The sequence below is a fragment of the Akebia trifoliata genome, chromosome 3, assembly GCF_017979445.1.
Source record: "Akebia trifoliata isolate Shusen 1 chromosome 3, ASM1797944v1, whole genome shotgun sequence".
Lineage (NCBI taxonomy): Eukaryota > Viridiplantae > Streptophyta > Magnoliopsida > Ranunculales > Lardizabalaceae > Akebia > Akebia trifoliata.
Genome location: NC_141377.1, coordinates 19008591 through 19019603, shown reverse-complemented (window position 1 = coordinate 19019603; position 11013 = coordinate 19008591). Strand labels below are relative to the sequence as shown.

The following is an 11013-nucleotide window of genomic DNA, read 5'->3' as shown; positions in this document are numbered from 1 at the left end:
TTTTTTTTCTTTTTTCTTCGACCTTCCACCTCAGATCTCTCACAAACGGCTCGCCGTCGACAATCGACGCAGAGAAGGGAGAAATGTCCGCAGCTACGTTCTCTACAAAACCCACCTAACCTTTCTTCATTTCACTTTCTATTTCATCCGATATCGTCAAAAATCAGCCGTATTTGGATACGGAAATTTCGAAACTTTGACCTCGGATTTCGTCCGTTTCGGGGTCAAATCGCTTCCGACGCAGAAGGGAGAAACGTCCGCAGCCTCATTCTCTACATAACCCAACCAAGTTCCTTCCGTTTTCTCGTTTTTTCACCCCGTATAGTCAAAAATCAGTCGTATTTTTATACGGAGATTTTCGTAACTTCGACCTCGGTTTTCATCGATTTCGGGGTCAAACTGTCTTTCGTCGTAGAAGAGAGAAAAGACGAGCACATCGAGATCTTCGAAACCACCGGGTCGATTTCGAAAATCAGCCGCTTTGAAGTTCGGTCCGTCTCGAATTCCGCGCCAATCTCCTCGATTTCCGCGCACACGCTTCGATCCTTTCGCCTAGACATTGTAAGGAACTCTGAATTTCTATTAATAATCATAGATTGTGAAAATTTCATTTAGGATTTTATTGGAAAATTTTGGATGTATTTTCGAAATATAGAATTCTTTGTTTATTTCAAAATTCACGCCAGAAATTGCATGTTTGATATGTTTAATTGTATTTTTAACAAATTATACGTGGGTAGAGTATTTTAACGGGTTATTGCCATAAATTGGGTCTTGTGCACTGCTCGGACCCCGTTTTGATATGAAATTTGTATTTTTTTTTCAATATTATTGATAGAAATAAATTGTATAGTTGAAAAATGTGATTTAATATTCAATGAACTCATATTGAGTTGATGAATATCAGAAAATGGATATTTTATGAAGAGATTGAAAACTGTGTAAAAGTCGAAAAAAAGGGAAAAAGGGTATGAAATGGTAAAATGTCAGAGTCACCCGAGGGGTGATGTCTGCATTTTACGTTGTTGTGTTGTATGCAGGTTGGTGAACGGATATCCAGGGATAATGTTACTGGTTGCATGTTTATTTACTTTCTGTTAGCGCGAGGCGCTCTGTTATGTTATTTATTTTAGGCCGGGTGGCCACACTTGCATGGTAGGAAACTGGATATCTATTCTCAACCTTGTATTGTTAATTTCTCTTTTGTTTTCAAATGAAAATAATATATATAAGTAGCTATTTTGTGAGCTGTTAAAGAGTTTGTGAATGCCTGAAGGGATAGTGCATCATATCATCCGGAGTGGTGTACTATCCTGGGATGTACGGTAGGGACCACCAAACTCATACGTGGTATGGGACGCGTATGAGAGTGGAGTCACAACTGGAATCCGGGTTTATTCCTCTCTATCTTTACCAGTGAACTTGTAATGTAAAGGTGGTCGTATACGAATGGTTTGTATATTTGGGAATCACATGTACGCCTGATAGGCATAGACGAAGATGATTAGTCAGTGATCACTAACAATCTATAGTAGTCGAACGTTCTGACACATCGAAAAGAGACCCATTGCTTACGGTCACGTCAAACGGCCAGCCTGAGCCGGATAAATGGTCAACCAAGCGTGGTAAACAGTGACCAGCCACAAAATCAGGAACTAAAAACCCGAGAAGAATTGTAACATCATGTCTCGACTGGGAGCGATCCAGTCGTGAATCCCAACTCTCTAATTCCAATACTCCACCATTGTGTATTATGTATCTGTTGCTTATTTTGATATATAAGATGAAATGAATGTTTATTGTTTCCATTTGATCAATTAGATTTGTATAAAAAGAGAATGTTATAGTGAGTACTGCTGATCGATGTAATGTGAGTTTTAAAATGTTTAGTTGCTCATCCCTGACTATATGTACCAGTTAATCATAGTTTTCTTCTGTAAAATTTTATTTATTTTAAAATGATTCAGTATGTTTATTCGTTCATGTTAGGAGAGGTTATTGGCAGAAATTGTTGCTTCCTTACTGGGTAACCCTTGTTACTCACCCTTTCCTTCTCTATTTTTTTTAGTTTCAGATCTAAAGCTTGGCGAGACAAGTATAGAGCACGAGTGAGAATCATCTGGTGGGTCAAATAGATAGCCAGACTTTGTCACTTGGTAAGTATTAAGTTATACTCCATTTGTCTAGGAGTATTATAGATTTGTATTGAGCGTTAGGATTCTTGTTAGAGTGAGAAAATTTTGTATAATCCCGTAAATTTTCTTCTTCCGCACTCTGATATTCGTACGTTATTAGACTTATATAGGCTTCCGCTAGTATTATATTTTGTATATGTATGCAGGATTGTATGTCGTTTATCAGGTGCAGGTTGAACGCCTTGGAATGCTAACATAAACAGAGGAGACCATGCCGAAATTTCGAGGTGCTACATAATACCTCGAGATCTGACATGGGGATTTGTGTTAGCGTTTCGGCGGGGCGCCACAGATGGTATCAGAGCATAGTATTAGATCCGTATGGGATACTGATCTGCTATGTTTTGAAGAGTTAGCTGATACCACATATATTAGAGCGATAATCATAGAGTGTCACTAGGAATTCGGTATCCGAGCTCATTAGTAATTCCGTATTGGAATGATGAGTTCTTCCGTGTCTAGATGTTTATAGAGCCTTGTAAGCCTAAGATAGGATTCTAAGTTTATTCTTTAGTAATGGAAATGGAGTCCATTACTAAGTTCCAATCTATGATAGTAATTCATAGTTACGTAAGAGTAGCTTTGGCCTTATTATGATAAGTGCCTTAATACGGATGAACATAAACTAGAGGAATGGACAAGGTAGAGGCCAAAATGCAACAGAGACAAGATAGGTTCTGGATCAGACATTTGACCTGATATCACAACTAATATCATTCATCGGATAGGTGGTTGAGTCTCATGACAAGTTTAGAGAAGAAATATGAATAATGCAACCACTAACACCTCGAAGCCAAGTGGAAATAACGCAATTAGTATGTAATAAGAGACAAACAATTACGAAATTAGCAAATTCTTAGGAAAAATAACAATACGTGAGGAGGATATTATAGACATACCAACTCAATGGATGGAAGAATTTTATAAGAAACAACATATACTACTAAATCCATCGAAAGAAAAATGTTGTGGTATGTTATGAATGTAGCAAATTGGGACATAAATGAAAGTAATATTTGGGTCAACGTTAGTTGATTAAGGATGTGTGGCTTCGAAATATACTAGACAAACCAATGTATGAGATAATTACTAAAGTTGATAACGTATTCATGCCATCTCGAACATACAAGACTAGCGATCGGAAGTGAGAGATTGTACAAGACTTACCACAATTGTAAGGTGTACCATTAAATCCAAGAAATGAGGAATCGCTGGACTTATTCTCAAGAGAAATACTATTCAACCTTAGAGACCATTACCACAAGGTCGTGCCTTTGAAGAATGAGAGAATTCCCCAGCCCAAATGATAAGTAAATCCAATAATGTGGTTGTAGAATTTTCAACGATTACGTCCACCAAGATTTGGGGGTTTTTCCGATCCGATTGAGGTCAATGAGTGGATTTTGAAGACCTGAAAGATTTTGAGTATCATGTAATACCCAAGAGATCAATGGGTGACGGTGATTACATTCCAGTTGAACGAGGATGCCAATCATTAGTAACATTTTGAGATGAATGTATTGGGAGATGGATCGTTTGAGTGGGTAAACTTCGAGAGGATATTTCTCGATAGATTTATATCCGAGATTACTCGAGAAATCAAATACTAAGTTTTTGAGATTAGTGCAGGGTAATCTATCAATTACAGAGACTAAGATATGATGTACATTAGGTTGTCACGATATGCTCCCGAGCTTATCCTGACAGATCTGTAGAAGGCCCGTAAATTCTTTAGAGGACTATAAACTTACCTAAGGGCCAGGAGGTCGATGATTGAGATTACCAATTATAGAGATACGGTAAATCGAGCTTAAAGGATAGAATGAGAGGAGATAGAGTTTCAGACCTCCAAGGGACAAATGAGTTGACCTTAGATTTCTTTTCTTCCCAGATCAGATCCGGCCAAGAGGTCGATGAATTCGAGGCTAATCTTCCCCGGATCAAGGTATCCACAATATAGAACTCCTCCACTATCAAGTTGTAGAGTTTTCCCATCACTGAGTTAGAGAGCAGTTGAAGCTCCAATGATGCCAACAGGGCCAAAGGAATCAACAAGGCAGGTTCAGAGCCTACAGACCCTAGTCTTCCAACTACCCACTTCACAGAGATCTATGAAGATAAGATCATTGACATTGTTACGCGTTTGATCAGGTGAGACATATCAAGAAAGAATATCCTCTATCACAGGCGCAAGTAAAAGCTATGACCTAGGAGAAAGTACCTATCTCCGATGAAGTTTTGGAAGTAATGATTTTTAATTATAATATTAAAAAGTGGAGTTATATTCAATACTAGTTCCTCTAGATCATATAATTCTGTGAAGAGTTTGCACACTTGCTAGAGCTAGAAACCACTGACACAGGTCAAGTATTGAAATTATTTATACCATTGAGAGGCCTTGCGAAGAAAGAATAAGATTTTTGGAAGATCATTTAAGAACTTGCAAAATAGGTATTAGAATAATTGTAAAGTGTGAAAAGACAAGTGATGTTCAATTGGTACGCTAGTCTTTATATCAATAGTCTAGTCAATTACTCGGATATTACGCTAGTAGATAAGTAGGTGTTTCTTGTATATCCTTCATATCGAGAGCTACTTCCTCGAATATCAACACAGGGAGTTGCGTATATCTCTTTTCGATTGAAGATGACTTAACTTTGGGAGGCCTAACGATTGAACTATTAGATGAAGCAGCTCTTGCTTTACGACTTCTTGAATTGATTATCATTCTTTAAAAAGATAGATCATCTTTTGCCTTTCATCTTTCTATCCTTAGTGTCAGCTTTAACTCTTCTTTTGCCTTCTCATTTCACGATCACTTCTAGTAGAGATTTTATTATTATCGTTTTCGTTACGTGATCAATACTTTCTATAGACAAGTACTCGTTTCGAGATTTCGATTGTGGCTCATTTTCACTCATCGAAACAAAAGTGGTATAAGTAAATATTATGATTCCGTAGAAGCAGTGACCACCACCTGCCTGTGCCCACATCCATCCTAAAGAGATTTAGTAGAGCATAAGTTAGGAGGTGGGTCGATGTAAAATGTGAGAAAGAATAATCTTGTGATAATGTTACATTAATGGTGACTTAATGGAATTGTGAGAAAATAAATGTAGGATTTATCCCCTCGAGTAAGATTTTAAATTATAAAGGTTATGACAGAGGTTTTGAGGAAATATCGCAATAAGTAAAAATGTAATATCGAATCGAATATAAGGATAGTGGTGTGTTGCGGTAAGACTATGCATTGGGAGTAATATTCATAATAATTATGAGTAAAACATAATAGACGATGTAATTGATGAGAAAAGTAAAGATAAAGAATAAAGAAGATGTGAAAGGATTGTGGTTGATAGACATTGTGGGGAAGTGATACAATGTGAATTGATTGTTATCTTGTGGTTATACAAATAATGGATTAGTTGGAGTACAAGTTTGAATTAGAGTGATTAATTAATGAATGTGTTGGGTTGACGGAATATGGGAGACATAAGTCTACGAGTTATAAATGAGATTGGCTTGGGACTAAGAATAGATAGTAATCGAAAATAGGTAGTGTTTATTATACATGTCGTGTTAGTGGAATTGCGACAAAGTTTGATAAGTATGATTTCAATTTCGAGGACGAAATTTTTATTAAGGGGGGGAGAATGTAACACCCCGAATTTTTAATTCGTATCTCGAGAAAAAAATAAATAGTGGATTTTAAGAAAATCTTGAAAGTGGGATTTAGGGTAAAACTTAGGATGTTTTTGATCATTTTTAATGGAATCTGACCTCACCATTAGATTCAAAATGATCGAAAAACATAGTTTAGCCTGTAAGCACGCTCAAATGCGAGTCCGAATATAAAAGTTGCAAAATCCTCGATTACCGGGTCGGACCAGGCTAAAACAGTGACTTTTTGTTAGAGAATAATTTTTAAAATTCGATCATACCATTGGGTTCATAACGAAAAATTATTCAACATGGACTATTTATTTGTCATTTTTGGAGATCAGGAAGTTGAATTATCGCCAAAAACGAAAACGACATCAAGTTTAGGGGTCACGTCAGGCCAAAAATGTAAATTTTTGATGGAGACATAATTTGTAGAAATTGACTATACCATTAGATCCGGAATGAAAAATTAGGCGAAATAGAGTATTCATTTGTCAGTTTTGGAGTCCGGATGATAAAGTTATCGACGATCGAAACAATTGACAAAATACCGAATTTGTCCCACATGTTATTTAAATAATATTTTTAATTTTTTTTTATATAACTCATCTTCCCCAACGCGTCCATACGGCCGAGACATATAAAACAATTTTTTTTTTCTTTTCTCTTCGACCTTCCACCTCAGATCTCTCACAAACGGCTCGCCGTCGACAATCGACGCAGAAGGGAGAAATGTCCGCAGCTACGTTCTCTACAAAACCCACCCAAACTTTCTTCATTTCACTTTCTATTTCATCCGATATCGTCAAAAATCAGCCGTATTTGGATACGGAAATTTCGAAACTTTGACCTCGGATTTCGTCCGTTTCGGGGTCAAATCGCTTTCCGACGCAGAAGGGAGAAACGTCCGCAGCCTCATTCTCTACATAACCCAACCAAGTTCCTTCCGTTTTCTCGTTTTTTCACCCCGTATAGTCAAAAATCAGCCGTATTTTTATACGGAGATTTTCGTAACTTCGACCTCGGTTTTCATCGATTTCGGGGTCAAACCGTCTTTCGCCGTAGAAGGGAGAAGAGACGAGCACATCGAGATCTTCGAAACCACCGGGTCGATTTCGAAAATCAGCCGCTTCGAAGTTTGATCCGTCTCGAATTCCGCGCAATCGCCTCGATTTCGCGCACACGCTTCGATCCTTTCGCCTAGACATTGTAAGGAACTCTGAATTTCTATTAATAATCATAGATTGTGAAAATTGCATTTAGGATTTTATTGGAAAAATTTGGATGTATTTTCGAAATATAGAATTCTTTGTTTATTTCAAAATTCACGCCAGAAATTGCATGTTTGATATGTTTAATTGTATTTTTAACAAATTATACGTGGGTAGAGTATTTTAACGGGTTATTGCCATAAATTGGGTCTTGTGCACTGCTCGGACCCCGTTTTGATATGAAATTTGTATTTTTTTTTCAATATTATTGATAGAAATAAATTGTATAGTTGAAAAATGTGATTTAATATTCAATGAACTCATATTGAGTTGATGAATATCAGAAAATGGATATTTTATGAAGAGATTGAAAACTGTAAAAGTCGAAAAAAAGGGAAAAAGGGTATGAAATGGTAAAATGTCAGAGTCACACCCGAGGGGTGATGTCTGCATTTTACGTTGTTGTGTTGTATGCAGGTTGGTGAACGGATATCCAGGGATAATGTTACTGGTTGCATGTTTATTTACTTTCTGTTAGCGCGAGGCGCTCTGTTATGTTATTTATTTTAGGCCGGGTGGCCACACTTGCATGGTAGGAAACTGGATATCTATTCTCAACCTTGTATTGTTAATTTCTCTTTTGTTTTCAAATGAAAATAATATATATAAGTAGCTATTTTGTGAGCTGTTAAAGAGTTTGTGAATGCCTGAAGGGATAGTGCATCATATCATCCGGAGTGGTGTACTATCCTGGGATGTACGGTAGGGACCACCAAACTCATACGTGGTATGGGACGCGTATGAGAGTGGAGTCACAACTGGAATCCGGGTTTATTCCTCTCTATCTTTACCAGTGAACTTGTAATGTAAAGGTGGTCGTATACGAATGGTTTGTATCTTTGGGAATCACATGTACGCCTGATAGGCATAGACGAAGATGATTAGTCAGTGATCACTAACAATCTATAGTAGTCGAACGTTCTGACACATCGAAAAGAGACCCATTGCTTACGGTCACGTCAAACGGCCAGCCTGAGCCGGATAAATGGTCAACCAAGCGTGGTAAACAGCGACCAGCCACAAAATCAGGAACTAAAAACCCGAGAAGAATTGTAACATCATGTCCCGACTGGGAGCGATCCAGTCGTGAATCCCAACTCTCTAATTCCAATACTCCACCATTGTGTATTATGTATATGTTGCTTATTTTGATATATAAGATGAAATGCATGTTTATTGTTTCCATTTGATCAATTAGATTTGTATAAAAAGAGAATGTTATAGTGAGTACTGCTGATCGATGTAATGTGAGTTTTAAAATGTTTAGTTGCTCATCCCTGGCTATATGTACCAGTTAATCGTAGTTTTCTTCTGTAAAATTTTGTTTATTTTAAAATGATTCAGTATGTTTATTCGTTCATGTTAGGAGAGGTTATTGGCAGAAATTGTTGCTTCCTTACTGGGTAACCCTTGTTACTCACCCTTTCCTTCTCTATTTTTTTTAGTTTCAGATCTAAAGCTTGGCGAGACAAGTATAGAGCACGAGTGAGAATCATCTGGTGGGTCAAATAGATAGCCAGACTTTGTCACTTGGTAAGTATTGGAGTTATACTCCATTTGTCTAGGAGTATTATAGATTTGTATTGAGCGTTAGGATTCTTGTTAGAGTGAGAAAATTTTGTATAATCCCGTAAATTTTCTTCTTCCGCACTCTGATAATTCGTACGTTATTAGACTTATATAGGCTTCCGCTAGTATTATATTTTGTATATGTATGCAGGATTGTATGTCGTTTATCAGGTGCAGGTTGAACGCCTTGGAATGCTAACATAAACAGAGGAGACCATGCCGAAATTTCGAGGTGCTACATAATACCTCGAGATCTGACATGGGGATTTGTGTTAGCGTTTCGGCGGGGCGCCACAAACGAGAACCTTAGATTTTAGGACAAGTTTATCCCCAAGGATTTTCCAAACTCCTATAATATGACCCATATTTAAGGCAAAGGCAAAGGGAACTCATTTGATGATTTAAAATTATGTTCAAATTATTCCCAAACCTCTCTGAGGTTTGCTATTATCTCAAAACCTCTTTAAAATTTCCTAGAAGAACAAACTAAGAAGAAGAAGAAAGAAGAAAAGAAGAAGACCAAGGTGATGTTAAACCCTCTATTCACCCTCTCTAATATTTCCTTTCTTATTACCTCCCCCCTCTTTATTTTAAGCACTTTTCCTATATGCAAGTTTAATTTCATACTTTTTAATGCAGTCTCTTAGATCTTTAGTCCAGAGGCTAGGGGAGAGAGAATAATCCCTCTTTGAGGTAATTTTCCCCAATATGTCCTAATATGCTCCTTGAGAGCATTAGATTAGGATTGTCTTAATTTCATTCACTCTTATACAATATAATTTCCATAGCATAGGTGATTTCAATTCCTTACAGTTTCAATTCTAGAATAGTTGCCTTTTATCTTGCTTTCTTTGATGGCAATAGAGTTAAAAAGTAAACCCTCATTGGAGGTAATTTTCTCTTAATAAGTCCATCACATGCATATACTTTGTATACACTTTCTTCTAAAATTGCTATAAGAAATAATATTGGTCTTTATAGACCTGTATTCAACCTTTAGAACCAACAAAAGTAGTCCAAAATGGACAAAATCTCATGCATGTAGTCTTGATTCTTATATGGTGGTTCAAATCATGAACCTCACCAAAGGATCAAACCAATAAATAAAATCTCTCTAATGAGCACATAAACTTGCATTGAAGTTTTGAGACTCCAAATGATGAGATCCATGTGGATTTCCGTCAAAATATCAAACTCACAAAAAAATCTAGCAAACACCTATTTCTAATAAGGGCTTGTCCATCATATTGAGTTGTTAATTTTTCGAAACAAAATTATAGTCAATTTTCCTTAGTTTTCTATAATTTTCTTTATTTTCAAAAATCAAAAAAAAAGTTTATAATCTTTACTTATGATCATATATTGGTAACTATCTTAGGATGGGTGGGACAAGGTGCCTAATACCTTCTTTGTCCCTCAACCGAACCACCTTACTATAAATCTTTAGGTAGACCATTTATTTTATCTTTTGGATATATGAGCCACTAAAAGCTAAAAAATAGAATTTCATAATTTTTTTTATAGTGTCCATTCACACTTTAATTGAATGGCGGCGGCTCCTAAACCTATGTAGATGAGCTCAAAACCCACGTGTATCTACATTTTCTATAATCTCCTCTATTTTTAAAAACCCAAAAAATATTTTTAAAAGCTTCATCTATGGTCATATTGGTAACCATTTTTGGATGGGAGGGACAAGGTGCCTAACACCTTCCTTGTCCCTCAACCGAACTCTCATACTTAGAATTTTAGGTAGACCTTTACATATTCTTTTAGTTATGAGAGTCACATAAGCCAAGGAAAATTAATTTTGAAAATAATTTTATGGGGTCCATTCACACCTTAATTGAATGGTGACAACTCCAATACCCAAGTAGATGAGCTCAAACCTTCACAAAGGTTTCGAAGCTCATGCATCTACATGAAAATCGATAGTATGAACTATAAACCAAAAATCTAAGATCAACAGTATGAACTCAAAATCGAAAATCTGATATCAATAAAAAGAACTCAAAATCGAAAATCTTAGATCAATAGTAAGAACTCAAAACCAAAAATTTAAAATCAATAGTATGAATTATAAACTAAAAATATGAGATTATTAGTATAAACCCAAAACCAAAAATCTGAGATCAATAGAAAGAACTTCAAAACCCAAAATCTGATATCAATAAAAAGATTTCAAAATCGAAAATTTGAGATCAATAGAAAGAACTCAAAATTGAAGACCTAAAATCAATTTTAAATTCAAATTAAATATTCTACAAGATTTTAAAAGAGGTCCAAACAAAATATTGCATCAATCATTCATGAAT

At 36.1% G+C, this 11013-nt stretch overlaps 1 long non-coding RNA gene across 1 annotated transcript; it reads left to right on the top strand.

The window, feature by feature from the left end:
* The first annotated feature begins 269 nt into the window (after window positions 1–269).
* On the top strand, window positions 270–8838 carry LOC147406107 (uncharacterized). Its single transcript, XR_015175763.1, has 3 exons — window positions 270–561; window positions 2069–2156; window positions 8575–8838. It is a non-coding gene; the product is annotated as an uncharacterized LOC147406107 (long non-coding RNA).
* Window positions 8839–11013: the final 2175 nt, after the last annotated feature.